This window comes from Zingiber officinale, chromosome 7A, assembly GCF_018446385.1.
Source record: "Zingiber officinale cultivar Zhangliang chromosome 7A, Zo_v1.1, whole genome shotgun sequence".
In the NCBI taxonomy this organism is placed as follows: domain Eukaryota; kingdom Viridiplantae; phylum Streptophyta; class Magnoliopsida; order Zingiberales; family Zingiberaceae; genus Zingiber; species Zingiber officinale.
Genome location: NC_055998.1, coordinates 56174648 through 56189851, shown reverse-complemented (window position 1 = coordinate 56189851; position 15204 = coordinate 56174648). Strand labels below are relative to the sequence as shown.

The window sequence follows — 15204 nt, the reverse complement described above, 5'->3', positions numbered from 1 at the left end:
TTACAGGGGGATCCTTGTGATAGGTTCTTAAAAATCCCTGTGGGAAAATCCTAGCTCATTGGGGAGCTTAGGTGTAGGGGGAGCCTTGGGATAGGTTCAAATGCATGATGCATTGTTTCGGCGGTGTAAGTCCAAGTATGTAGCCTTGGCAACGTAAGTCCATTGTTTGTTTTTAGCATGTTTATTTGCTATTTGTTTTCCCTAACTTAAACGTATTGCCAAACACCAAAAAGGAGGGGATTATTGGAGCAATCCCAATAGTCCGCGGGACCATGTGTTTTGGTGTTTGGGCAAAGGGTTTAAGTTAGGATTACCCTCGTTATTTGATATGTGTATGTGAGTGTGCAAATTTGCAGGATACACATATGATTCAGCTTGATGGCTTCGAGTCCGATGAAGGATGGAGCATCCGAGGGACCGTGGACAAGGCAGCAAGGACAAGGGCCGAGGGAAGCGACTTCGAGGCATACGCGAAGGATGGCATTGTGGACGAGCCGCGGGCTTGGATGCATCCGAGGGATGAGAGCCAAAGGAAGTAGGCTTGAAGGCAAGAAGTCAAGGCTGCAAAGAAGAGTCAAGTGAGTCGTGAGGGTACGAGTGCATGAGAGATTATACTCGGGGAAAAATCCCGTGGGGGTACTGTAGCAGTCAATGAGAGTATTGTAGCAGTCAACGGGTAATGTAGCAGCTGACGGTACTATAGCAGTTACTGTAGCAGTCGACTGGTGCACTGTAGCGTCGACTGGTAGAGAGCCGTTGGGCTGGCACCAGTCGACTGGTGCAAGGACCAGTCGACTGATAACGGGCAAATCAGCTTACTGATTTGCTCCAAGATCTATAAGAAGGAGCTTGGGATGGCCGGCCAAGGTGACGAAATTAGACTTGGTTAAAGCCTAATTAGTAGTCACCAAAGTGCACAAGGTCTCTTGTGTCCAAGTGTTCTTGGTTGGTATTGTGGTGAGGTTTCTCCACCCACAAGGAGTTGCTTGAGTAGCTGGAGTTTGTCGGGGGCTAATCCACCGAAGGATCGGGATCGTCCACCTTACGGACAGCCGTAGAGTAGGACCATCATCTTCGAACCACGTTACATTGACGTGCATTGGTTTGCTTATTCTTTTCTTTGTCATTAGCTTTTGTATTCGTAATTAGTATTTGTATTTCCACTTGCGCACTAACGAATACGTAGGAAGCGAGTAATTGGGGGCGTCGTCGATTCAACCCCCCTTTTAGCCGGCCGCAAGATCCCCAACAATGGATGCTAATGTTATTAACACTCGGATTGTAGTAATTTTGGTAATAGAAGAATAAGTGTCAAAATAGTCAATCCCTTATTTCTGTTTGAATCCCTTAGCAACTAGGCGGGCTTTGAATTATCTACTGACCCATCAGGTTTTAGTTTTCTCTTAAACACTCATTTACATCTTATAGTGGTACACCAGGAGGCAAATCTACCAACTCCCAAGTGGAATTAGAGATAATAGAGTCCATTTCACTTTTAATGGCCTCTTTTCAATGCTTAGCTTCAAGAGAAGCCATAGCATCTCTATATCTTAAAAGGTCACCTTCTATATTATAGGTGATAAAATCCTGACCTAAATCCGTAGACACACGTTGCCTCTTGCTCCTTCTCAGTTCTGTTTACTCACTAGATTCATCTAGCACTACAACAAAAATCCTCATAGACATCGGTTTTCCACCGATGTCTATTACATTTTCGATCGATGTCTATGAAGGCGATGTAAAAGGTCTGTCATTTTAGACATCGGGTTATAACCGATGTAGTATCACTTAACGACATCGGGTGTAAAACCGATATAATATTATATGTTAATAATACCAGTTTTGGTAGCGGTATACAACCGATGTAATATTAGTTAATGACACCGGTTTTGTAGCGGTGGAAACCGATGTAATATCAGTATTGTTTAACGACACAAATTCGATTTCTGAAATAGTGAAAAACCAATATTATCACCAAGCAAATCATAAAATTAAGTTAATATTATTAATTCACTAAGAAAATCACAAATAAAAATGCACCGATGTATCTAAACACACCAAGTCAATATCCATATAACCAACACATAAATATTCTTCTTACAACATAAAAAGATAATAGATATTGTGCACATCAAGTCAGTATCCACAAATTACACATAACTATTTTTCTTATAATAGCAAAAGGTAACAGATAGTACACAAATATTCTTCTTACTGGTGCCAATGTTATCCTTCTTGCTCTGTGCAGAGATTTAACTAAATCTTCCCAAGTGTTCTCTTCCCCTTCAGCCACTCACATTTCCAACTTTTGAAATAGCACTCGGTAAACATCTGATTACAGAATCCCTGGAAATTCAAAGACTGGATCGCTCTGTCTCCATCTCGAAGCCACATAAGATCATCTCTCCCACCTAAACATATAGGTGACAGAAGTGAGATGGCAGTAACTGTTGGTGCAGCGGAGACCGGCAAGAGGGGGGTGAATTGCTGAAAAAATAAAATGAAACTACCCTCCTCGGATTTCAACTCAGAAATAAAATTAGCAATAAAACAACAACTAAATTAAGGAGACAGAAAAAGAAACAGACACAGAATTTAACCTGGTTACAACCAAGGAGGTTGTTAATCCAGGGCGATGAAAAGCTCTACTAGCAGAATCTCCTTTACTGTAGGCGGAGAAGCCTTTTTACACTTAGAACGCTCACTTAGTTGCTAGGAATTGCTTACAGATTGATTGCTTGAGTTCTTCTTGAATTCCTAGCTCCAGGGGCCTTTTTATAGCTCCTGGAAAGTCTATCTCGAGGGTCCAAGGCGCCTCCAACTCGATCTGCGGATAAAACTTTATCCACAGCGCAAACGGTCAAACTGGACTGCTCAAGGCGGCTTAAACAATCATTCAAGGCGCCTTCAATGTGTTCAAGGCGCCTTTAATGTGTTTAAGGCGCCTTCAAGGTTACTGCTACAGTAATTTCTGCTACAGTAATTTCAGCCTCTTTTGTCTTCTTTTCTTCTCCTCTTTAGCTTCCGAAGCTCGGTTCTTTTGGGTGATTGCGACCAACCGGAATAGGGCTCACCCGAACCCAATTCCCGGCCTTCTCCTCGAGCAGCCTTCCGTCCCGGCTTAACGTCCCTCGAACGCCGCGCACGCTCTTCACGCCCACCGGAGTACTCTTCCGCAGCTCTCTCGTCCTTCGGACGCACCAAGCCCGTCGGCTCCCTTCCCGTGCCGTCCTTCTCGCTAGCTGCGTCTTCCGCTCGACTTCCTGTGCTCCTAAGCTCCTGCACACTCAGACACAGGGATCAAATACAGCAGGACCTAACTAACTTGGTTGATCACATCAAAACTATCACGGGATCCAACAATCTCCCCCTTTTTGATGTGCATCAACCCAAGTTCAAGTTCGGGTTTAAAATAGACATAAAGAGTAATTTTAAAGAAAAAATTACTAAACTAACAAGTTAAGCATAATTTTTGCAATTAGTAAAATTGCAACACTTTTTATAAAAATAATAACAAAAATTTTAAATTTTTCTAACACCCCCTAAACTTGTACTTTTCTCTCCCCATTTGATCACAGCAAAAATGGGGTCCTAATTAGAGGGAACTTTTTTTTAAAAAAAAATTCTAAGTTAAAAGACTTTTTAAAAAAAATCCAAGTAAATGAACTTTTAGAATTTTCCAGAAGAATATTTAAAAAAAATTCTAAGGATTTTCCAAAAAAAATTCAAGTCAAAAAGAAAATTAAGTCTTTAGAATTTTTCAGGAAAAAATATTTCTAAAAATGAATTTATAAACAAAATTTTCAAAAATGTTTGATTAAACTTTCAAAGCATTATTTAATTCTAAATTTTTTTTTAAAATACTTTTTCAGAAAGTTAATTAAAGCTTTCATTTCAATATTTCAGCTTCCAGGTTGTAGCGAGGCACTAGGCCTTCTTGGTTATTGGAGCAACAACCACTTCCTTGACAAAGCTTTATAAAGAAATTTACTGTTTAATTTTCTTCTCTGAAAGCGCTAAGTCTAATATTTCTACTAAGATTAAATATTATGATTTTTAAATTTCCATTTTAACTTCTCATAGGTTCTTAATTCATAGTTTTTTAGAATTATGGCAAAAAGTATTGAGCATAAAAAAAATTATACATTTTCTATTGTTAATTTGTCAAAATCTTTTAATTGACAGATTGTGTCTTTTAACTCAATATTCTTTAATAGTTTTTTAGTTTTTAATTTAAAATATTCTTTTGAAAAAATAATTTGTAATTCACGAAAACTTTTCGGCAAAATTTCAATTGAAACAATTAATTTGCCAAGAGGTGGAGACCATACCTGACTTACCTTGTCGGCGGTTGATTCTCCCCTTGTTGGGTTGTTTTCATCATCTGATGTTTCTCCCCCTTCATCGATGCTCATTTGTGATGAGCATTCTAGGTCTTCAAGTTGGAGTTCGGTTACTGGTTCTATCTCGGCACTTACCTCAGTTTCGGACTCTTCTGACGTCGAATCAGTGTCCATCGAAGAGTCAGATTCAACTTCAATTTGTTCTTCGTGGAGTTTTAAGAACTTTTCCCAAAGTTCTTTTGCGCTATTGTACTCTCCGACTTTGTCGAGATCTTCATTTGGTATTGTGGTTAGAACATGAAATTCAGCTCGTGCATTTGCCATAAACTCGTCACGTTGCTTCTCGTTCCAGAGGTATTTCTCGAGCTCTTCTCCGTTTGCTTTCTTTGGTGCTTTATAACCAGATTTCATTATTAAATAAATAGAAAAATCAGAGTTAAGGTATACCTCCATCTTTTGCTTCCATGAAGCAAACTCCCCCTCGAATGCAAGTGGGTATTCACTATCTCCGGCCATCGTTTTGATTGTTGTGCGTCAGTCGGCGGTTAGTCCTTCTGAGCGGTCTGGCTCTGATGCCAATTGTTGGTGCAGCGGAGACCGGCAAGAGGGGGGTGAATTGCTGAAAAAATAAAATGAAACTACCCTCCTCGGATTTCAACTCAGAAATAAAATCAACAATAAAACAACAACTAAATTAAGGAGACAGAAAAAGAAACAGACACAGAATTTAACCTGGTTACAACCAAGGAGGTTGTTAATCAAGGGCGATGAAAAGCTCTACTAGCAGAATCTCCTTTACTGTAGGCGGAGAAGCCTTTTTACACTTAGAACGCTCACTTAGTTGCTAGGAATTGCTTACAGATTGATTGCTTGAGTTCTTCTTGAATTCCTAGCTCCAGGGGCCTTTTTATAGCTCCTGGAAAGTCTATCTCGAGGGTCCAAGGCGCCTCCAACTCGATCTGCGGATAAAACTTTATCCGCAGAGCAAACGGTCAAACTGGACTGCTCAAGGCGCCTTAAACAATCATTCAAGGCGCCTTCAATGTGTTCAAGGCGCCTTCAATGTGTTTAAGGCGCCTTCAAGGTTATTGCTACAGTAATTTCTGCTACAGTAATTTCAGCCTCTTTTGTCTTCTTTTCTTCTCCTCTTTAGCTTCCGAAGCTCGGTTCTTTTGGGTGATTGCGACCAACCGGAATAGGGCTCACCCGAACCCAATTCCCGGCCTTCTCCTCGAGCAGCCTTCCGTCCCGGCTTAACGTCCCTCGAACGCCGCGCACGCTCTTCACGCCCACCGGAGTACTCTTCCGCAGCTCTCTCGTCCTTCGGACGCACCAAGCCCGTCGGCTCCCTTCCCGTGCCATCCTTCTCGCTAGCTGCGTCTTCCGCTCGACTTCCTGTGCTCCTAAGCTCCTGCACACTCAGACACAGGGATCAAATACAGCAGGACCTAACTAACTTGGTTGATCACATCAAAACTATCACGGGGTCCAACAGTAACAAGGAGTTCATACCTGTTTAGTTAAGATTCAGCAAGCAAACATGATAAGTACCATGTAGTGAGGGCAAGTCAGAAGGCCAAGGGCGCTTGAGCCTAAGTGGAAAGGAAGATGGATACATTGGAAACATTGTTAAAGGCTCAATCTCCCAAAGAGAGACTCTTGGCTACCTCTCTCCAGAAGTTGACTCATCCCAGCCAACCTACAAGAAAAGCCAGATTCAGTTTCAAGAGGAAGTGGCAAATTAAGAACTTAGCGGTGGCATTCAAGAAACATTAATGGATTGAAACACTTTTACATGTTACTATAAAAGTCAGAAAACGGTTATCACATGGCAGGTTTGCTGAAGAGGAAAGTCAGAAAACTTCAGTATATATACCTTCACAGAGCGCCAATATGAATTTGGCCATTGGACAAGATCTAGATCACTTATCCCTGTGACAGTGCCCATATATCTAATAATAAAAGGACAAGGCAATTAGAAGCTACTGTGCATTAAAAAGCCTGCAGTCTAGAGTGACTTGAGGAAGGTGTACCTACTACGGATAATGGGACCTCTACGACAGCAGGCTTATCTCTAGTAGGAATACCAGATATAGGCTGAGGTGTTCTCGTCTTCATAAGAAATATATCCTCAAAAAATGTAGCATCGCGAAGTTCTACAATAGTATTTGCATCTATTCCAGAAATTTCAGATTTAATAATCAGAAACCTATATGCAATACTATTTTGAGCATAACCCAAGAAGATACCATCTACGGTCTTTGGACCAAGTTTTTCCTTCTGTGTTCAGGTACTAGTACCTTTGCAAGACACCCCCACACTTTAAGGTATTTCAAACTTGTCCTTCGGCCTTTCCAAAGCTCATATGAGTTTTTATCCCTTGACTTCATGGGGACTCTATTTAACACATGACATGCAGTATATAGAGCCTCCCCCCACATGAAGTTGGGTAACTCAGAACTGCCTAACGTGGAATTAATCATATCTTCAAGGGTTCGATTTTTTCGTTTTGCTATACCGTTGGATCGAGGACTATATGGAGCAGTTACCTCGTGAATTATACCTGTATCTTGACAAAATTTTTGAAACAGGTTCGAGGTAAACTCTCCACCCCTATCAGACCTTAACCTCTTAATAGATTTATTTGTTTGATTCTCAGCTTCAGATTTAAAAATCATAAATTTATCTAAAGCTTCATCCTTACTTTTCAGCAAATAAACATAACAATAACGAGAATGATCATCAATAAAGGTAATCAAATATCTTTTATGGCCTCTCGTTATTACACTGTTAAACTCACAACAGTCAGTATGAATCAATTTTAAAATATCAGAATTTCTATCAACTGATTTGAAGAGTTTACGGTGTTGTTTATATTGCACGCAAACTTCACATTTTTTTCTTATCATTTATAGCATGCTTAGGAATCATGTCTAGATTCATCATCCTTTTTACGGTATTAAAATTGACATGTCCTAATCTGTCATACCATATATCATAAGACTCAATGTTATATGAACAACCAATATTAGTAGATTTATTTAAGGTAGCATTTTCTACATTGAGTTTAAATAAACCTTCATTAAGGTAACATTTTCCAATAAATGTTCCTAAATGTAATATTACAACTTTATTACATTTAAAATTCAACTCATAACTAACACGGACAAACTTCGATCCGCTAATCAAATTCCGACGGACCGCTGGAACATGATGCACCTCATGCAGTGACAGGACTTTTCCAGAGGTGAACCTCAAGTCAACTTGTCCTATCCCAAACACCCTGGCTATAGAACGGTTCCCCATGGTCACGGAAGTGCCTTCAATTACCTGATAAGTAAGGAAGGCAGAGCGATGAACACAACAGTGCACATTAGCACCTGTATCAACTAACCATTCATTGGGTTGATAGATCAAGTTTAGTTCGGGTTTGAAGGTAACAAACCTATCGCTGGTGCCGTCACTAGCAGTCATAACATTTGTTTGTGCCTTGGTGTTGGACGTATTGCTTTGGTTTTTCTTCTTGTCCTTTTGCTTATGGCAGAATTTGGCATAATGTCCAACTTGTCCACATGCCCAGCACAGCTTGGTTCCATTTTTCTTTTGAACCTTTGGTTTAGGTTTCATCTTATTTTTTATTTTCTGATTTTTTAATTTATTCTTGTCAGATAAGACTACTATGTTTGCCTTTGGAATAAAATCCATAGGCATTCTTTTATCATCATCTTTATGTTGCTTCCGATGTTCTTCTTCGATATTTAACGCAATCATCAAATCTTCTAGAGAGATTTTACCTCTCCTATATTTAAGAGTCATGCCAAAATCTTCCCAACTCGGAGGCAATTTTTCGATGATAGACAAGACCTGAAATTTTTCAGGTAATGACATATCTCCTTCAGCAAGACCATGAATTTGAACTTGGAATTCATGTGTCTTCTCAACCACAGATTTCCCTTCAGCCATTTTGAAGTTTAGGAATTTTACCACAGTGTACTTTTCTAAACCAGAATCTTTGGAGTTGTATTTTTTATCCAAAGATTTCCACAACTCTTTAGCCGAAGACGTTGAGCGGTACACATCAAATAGTGCGTCTAAGAGGGCAGACAGGATCCTCCCATGGCAGAGATAATCCCTTTGCTTAAACCTTTGTAAGGCAGCACTATAGGCAGATTCCTCTTCATCAGGTGAAGGAGGATCTGTTTCTATAACGAAGAATAGCCCTAGCATAGTAAGCCAAAATTTCATCCATTGTTGCCAACGTCTGAAGTTTTGCCCGAAAAATCTCTCGGGTCTGGCGCTAGCCTCATCAGACCCCGTTACCCTATCATTCATCATGTCTATTGATGCTTACAATATATTCTCTAAAATTGTTGTTGTAGAATTGAGAGCACTAGCACAGCAATTATTTGCACCAAAATAGCAAGCATGCAATGAACAAGTATACAAAAGAGTAAGGTTCAGAAATCGTTATCCTCCGGTTGAAGCGCCAGCGTGCCGACTGTCTTTAGAGAATATATTGCCGCCCACGGTGCAGAGGCTCTCCGGCAAAATTCTCCCAAGATCCGAAAACCACTCGCGTCGTCCGTAGGTGCACTCCAAGACGGACGTCGCACTCGAACCCAACCTCAGATCGCTAAACACCAAGCCTCAGGACAAGGAAAACTAGAGCTAGCAGAGACAGAGAGGGAAGGAGGAGAGAGCAGATTGCTTGAGAGAGTATGAAACAGACTGCTTGAGTGCGTAGGCATTTATTCACCCTGAAGAAATAGCATTGCTTCGCGAGCGAACCAAAGCATCAGGACAGAACCAATGCTTCGGAGCGAACCAAAACGTCAGTTCCCTCCTTCACTCGCGGGATAGAACCAATGCTACTGCTTGTAGAGGATCGGTGGCCGGCTTGAAGGGGGGTTGGATAGACGGCGCCCCCAAATCCTCGCTTCTTACACTTGTTAGTATGCGTAGCGGAATATACAAAACAAACAAGCTAAAGACGGATGTCGCTCTCGAACCCAACCTCAAATCGCTAAACACCAAGCCTCAGGACAAGGAAAACTAGAGCACGCAGAGACAGAGAGGGAAGGAGGAGAGAGCAGATTGCTCGAGAGAGTATGAAACAGACTGCTTGAGTGTGCAAGCATTTATTCACCCTGAAGCAGTAGCATTGCTTCGCGAGCGAACCAAAGCGTCAGGACAGAACCAATGCTTCGCGAGCGAACCAAAACGTCGGTTCCCTCCTTCACTTGCGGGACAGAACCAATGCTACTGCTTGTAGGGGATCGGTGGCCGGCTTGAAGGGGGGGTTGGATAGACGGCGCCCCCAAATCCTCGCTTCCTACACTTGTTAGTATGCGCAGCGGAATATACAAAACAAACAAGCTAAAGGAAATTAAACTAAAGACAAGAAAGAATGCAAACCAAGCTACATGATCAGTTACGTGGTTGGAGATAAAGCTCCTACTCCACGGCGTGTCCTTGAGGTGGACGATCCCTATCCGTCGGTGGATTACTACTCCCCGGAAAACCTCCGACTAGCTCACGTAGCTCCTTGTGGGTGGAGAAACCTCACCACAACTCTCACTAAAGACTCTTTACAAGATAGGGCACAGGTAGACTACTAATAGAGATTAACCACCTCTATTTCGTCAGGGATAACCAAGCTTCCAAGCATTGGTTATATAGGCCGCGGGTTGAAAAACCCCGCCTACCAGTCGACTGCCAAAACATGCAGTCGATTCCCCTCTGTGGAAATTCGACCGTTACATCCCAACGGCTCGATACTGTCGACTGCTAAAACTTGCAGTCGACTGGTGCAGTCGACTGCTAAAACATGCAGTCAACTGCTAAAACATGCAGTCAACTGATCCACACTGACCGAACGAACAGAACCATTCTGTTCGCACCCAGTCAACTGCGCGGTCGACTGCACCAGTCGACTGCTAAAATATGCAGTCGACTGCTATAGTAACACTACAGTACTGCTACAGTACTTCTACACTGCTACAGTACTGCTACAATAACCCCTAAAACTAGGATTTTACTCCGAGTATAATCTCTCGTGCACTCGTACCCTCACCCTTATGACTCACTTGACGCTTCTTTTGCAGCTTTAACCTCTTGCCTTCAAACCTACTTCCTTTGGCTCTCGTCCCTCAGATGCATGCAAGCTCGCGGCTCATCCCCAATGCCATCCTTCGTGTATGCCTCGAAGTCACTTCCCTCGGCCCTTGTCCTCACCGCCTTGTCCACGGTCCCTCGGATGCTTCATCCTTCACCGGACCCAAAGCCATCAACCTGAGTCGCATGTATATCCTGCAAACCTGCACAACTCAAATACACATATCAAATACAAGGGTGAACCTAACTTAAACCCTTTGCCCAAACACCAAAACACATGGTCGCACAGACCATTGGGATTGCTCCAACAATCTCCCCCTTTTTGATGTTTGGCAATACGTTTAAATTAGGGAAAACAAATAGCAAATAAACATGCTAAAAATAATGGACTTACGATGCCAAGGCTACACACTTGGACTTACAACGCCGAATGGACTTACGATGCCAAGGCTACACACTTGGACTTACAACGCCGAAACAATGCATCATGCATTAGAACCTATCCCAAGGCTCCCCCTACACCTATGCTCCCCATTGAGCTAGGAATTTTCCCACAGGGATTTTTAAGAACCTATCCCAAGACTCCCCCTACGCAAAGGCACTAAAGTTTTCCCAACTAAATCTTACTTCTCCCCCTTTGCCTAACATCCAAAAAGTTTTCAAACAATATCCCAATTGTTGAAAACTTATCATCCAATTGACCCTAAACTCATGTATTTATCCCCCATGGATCCCATACATCTATACGAGCTGACCCGGTCAAAATCCAGTGTTGAAAACACTTTCAGACTGGTATCAGTCGACTACAAGAAGTACCAGTCGACTTCCCTCATGAAAATGAGCTTACAGAGACATTCTGTACTCAAAAACATTATTACCAGTCGACTGGTACACTATTCATGAAAAAATCAGCCTTTTCTGGCCAACTTCAGAAAATGCGTCAGAAATTCCACAGACCTCCAAAAATTCTCAAATTTTGTGGAGAGGTCTATTATATCAATGTCTACTTGGGAAAAATATATATAAAAATATATTTATCAAAAATCCCAAGATTGATACAAAACACAAAACTAGCTAAAAAGTTCAATTGAATCTTGACCTAAAGTCCTAGTTTTGGTTTCCTCTTAATGTATTTGCCCATACTAACCCATAATGCATCCCTAGCATTGGTTTATATGGCATCTATACATCCAAAATCAATTATCATGCTATATGACCCCAATGTCATATTTCTAAGCATGAAACATAACTCATGTGTGTCAATTCCCTAGGGTTGAGACTCAAGTCCGTCTCCAAACCACTTGGCACATTCCATGACCCAACCTAGAGTCCCAAGTAAAACCCACTTGAGATCCATTGGCCATGGGCCCCAACAAGACTCTTTGAGCTCCCCCTAGAGCTCTTAACCTTAGCCACCTCCCTAGGTGACTCATCCACAATTGTTAAGCCACATCGGTGCATCTCCGATGACACTTGGCCAACAAACCTAACCTTCTTAACCTTGGACACCTTGTCCTTGGTTAATTTAACCTTACTTTTAAATGGCTTTCCCTTGCCATTTATTGACTTCTCCTTGCTATAGTCATATGCAACCCTAGCATATAACTTTCCCTTAGCCTTGGAGAACTCTCCCTTGCCATGATCATTTGCCACCCTAGCATATGATCTCTCCTTGGCCTTGGAGGGACTAGATCGGTATCCCAAGCCCGATCTATCATGGTTGGGTCTTTGGCTACCCAACACCATATTTAATTCCTTAGATCTAACATTGGATCTCTTAAGGAGTTGTTCTAACTTATCAAGCTTTCCCCTTAAGGCTTGATTCTCTTTCTCTAGGTTCCTAACCCTAGAGTTAATTTGTCCAAATTGGACATTCCTAGACCTACCCTTTCTAGGCATATGTCTCCCCTTCTTGGGATTAATGCCTTGGGTCTCCTTAGCTCTACAATTTCTAGATTTATCATGAATGGATACCTTAGGATTTTTATCTACATTAACCCTACTTCTATCATGATATTTGAAACCAAAATTTTGCATGGGTAAATAGTAGCAATTATTTTTAGCATGCATGGAGGAATTTAAATTTGACTTCAAATTTAAATTAGGGTCTACCTTATCCTTTACCTTTGGAGCTCCCCCTTGACATGAGCCTCCATTCTTCCTCCACTTCTTCTCCTCCTTCTTCAAATGCGCCAACTTTTTGATCTCTTTCTTCTTTGGGCATTTGGTGTGGTAATGACCCCGCTCACCACACGTGAAGCACACTATGTGCTTTTTCTCATTCTTCTTCCTACAACTCAAATTAGATTCAAAATAAATTGAATTGAGTTTAGGAGATACCTTCTTCTTACCCATAGTACATCTACTTTTGTAGTGTCCCTTTTCATTGCACCCGAAGCACACAATGTGATCTTTTGACTTTGCTTCGGTGGAGGTGCTCACTAGGTTGACCTCTTCCAAGATTTCTTCTTCACTTGTCTTGGATTCTTCTTCAACCTTTGAGGATGTAGATGCTATATCTTCCTCATCCACACTTGTGGATGGTCTTTCTTCATCCTTTTCCTCAAATGTGACCAAGTTCACTTCCTCTTCTTCTTTTGATGTTGAATTGGTCTCCATATTCGATTGGTTCTTCTCTACTTGAGCTTCTTCATCCGTTTCTTCGGATTTTTCCTCCTCTTGTGTAGACAAAGGTTCTTCCCATGGGACCTTCTTTATCTTGCTCCACAAATCATGGGCGTTCTCATAGTCACCTACACGGCTCATCAAGTTATTAGGTAAAATATCAATTAAAATCGATATTACATTTGAATTTGCCTTTGACCGTGAGGTTTGCTCTTCCGTCCAATATCGCGGTTGGAGTTTCTTCCCTTTCTTATCCTTCGGGACTTCGAACAGTTCATCTACCACCTTCATGGTGTCCCAATCCGTGTTGAAGAAGATCTCCATCTTCATCATCCAATAGGTGATGTCCCCAAGGCTTCCTCCTTCAAACTTTGGAGGTTCAAGCAAGCTGGTCATCTTCTTGTATTTGCTCTTCTCGGCGATTAGTCCGGTGAAGTACGACCTTCGCTCTAATACCACTTGTAGGGGATCGGTGGCCGGCTTGAAGGGGGGTTGGATAGACGGCGCCTCCAAATCCTCTCTTCCTACACTTGTTAGTATGCACAGCGGAATATACAAAACAAACAAGCTAAAGGAAATTAAATTAAAGACAAGAAAGAATGCAAACCAAGCTACACGATCTTTTACGTGGTTCGGAGATAAAGCTCCTACTCCACGGCATGTCCTTGAGGTGGACGATCCCTATCCATCAGTGGATTACTCCCCGGAAGACCTTCGGCTAGCTCACGTAGCTCCTTGTGGGTGGAGAAACCTCATCACAACTCTCACCAAGGACTCTTTACAAGCTAGGGCACAGGAAGACTACTAATAGAGATTAACCACCTCTATTTCGTCAGGGATAACCAAGCTTCCAAGCCTTGGTTATATAGGTCGCGGGTTGAAAACCCCGCTTACCAGTCGACTGCCAAAACATGCAGTCGACTACCCTCTGTGGAAATTCGACCGTTATATCCCAACGGCTCGATACTAGTCGACTGGTGTAGTCGACTGCTAAAACATGCAGTCGATTGATCCACACTGACCGAACGAACAGAACCATTCTGTTCGCACCCAGTCGACTGCGCGGTCGACTACAACAGTCGACTGCTAAAACATGCAGTCGAGTGCTACAGTGCTGCTACAGTAACGCTATAATAAATCCTAAAACTAGGATTTTACTTCGAGTACAATCTCTCATGCACTCGTACCCTCACCCTTATGACTCACTTGACGCTTCTTTTGCAGATTTAACCTCTTGCCTTCAAGCCTACTTCCTTTGGCTCTCGTCCCTCGGATGCATTCAAGCTCGTGGCTCGTCCCCAATGTCATCCTTCGCGTATGCCTCGAAGTCACTTCCCTCGTCCCTTGTCCTCGCTGCATTGTCCACGGTCCCTCGGATGCTTCATCCTTCACCGGACCCGAAGCCATCAACCTAACTCAAATACACATATCAAATACAAGGGTGAACCTAACTTACACCCTTTGCCCAAATACCAAAATACATGGTCGCACGGACCATTGGGATTGCTCCAACACTGCTTTCGCTAGTGAACCAAAGACTGGCAAAAACAAACCAGGCCGCCTGTGAGCGTGAGGCCCACGAGTTGGAGATTTGCACCCCCCCCCTGCGCGCGATGATCGCGTGTGTCACACCCGGTTTATGGATTTCCGGCTCGAACCCCGGAAACCACCTAATTTGGGCTCAGCCCGCGCATGCGTGTAGATCCCCTTAACTTTGCTAAGCAAGGATAGAAGGGCTCCATATATAACGTCTTCCAACATTCTTAGCTTAGCAATGTGAGACTAAATACATACACACATGCATTACTAGAACAACAACAAATACCAAGAAGAATAGTTTGAATTAAAAAACATAACTCAACAGTTTTAGTATTTCAAATCTTCTAGGTTCATTAATAAGTTTCGGTTAAAACTTATAGATGGTTTTATTTAGCTTTGATTGGGCTCGATTTAAGTCTAGTAGATTTGTTCATTGCCCCTAAGTTCCATCATACCCTAAAGCCTCAACTTCATGACATTTTTATCTGCACAATGTCTATTTTTTAAAAATTCATTTTTTTTATCTTTCTTAGTTGGCAATAAGTATCCAACTTATGTCGACTAATCCTGAGAGTGGTCGGCT

At 42.1% G+C, this 15204-nt stretch overlaps 1 long non-coding RNA gene across 1 annotated transcript; it reads right to left on the bottom strand.

The window, feature by feature from the left end:
• Positions 1-2372: 2372 nt before the first annotated feature.
• Positions 2373-6297, bottom strand: LOC122000128. The gene is made up of 3 exons (XR_006116961.1): positions 6220-6297; positions 5895-6042; positions 2373-2411 (listed from the first exon to the last, which is right to left on the bottom strand). It is a non-coding gene; the product is annotated as an uncharacterized LOC122000128 (long non-coding RNA).
• Positions 6298-15204: the final 8907 nt, after the last annotated feature.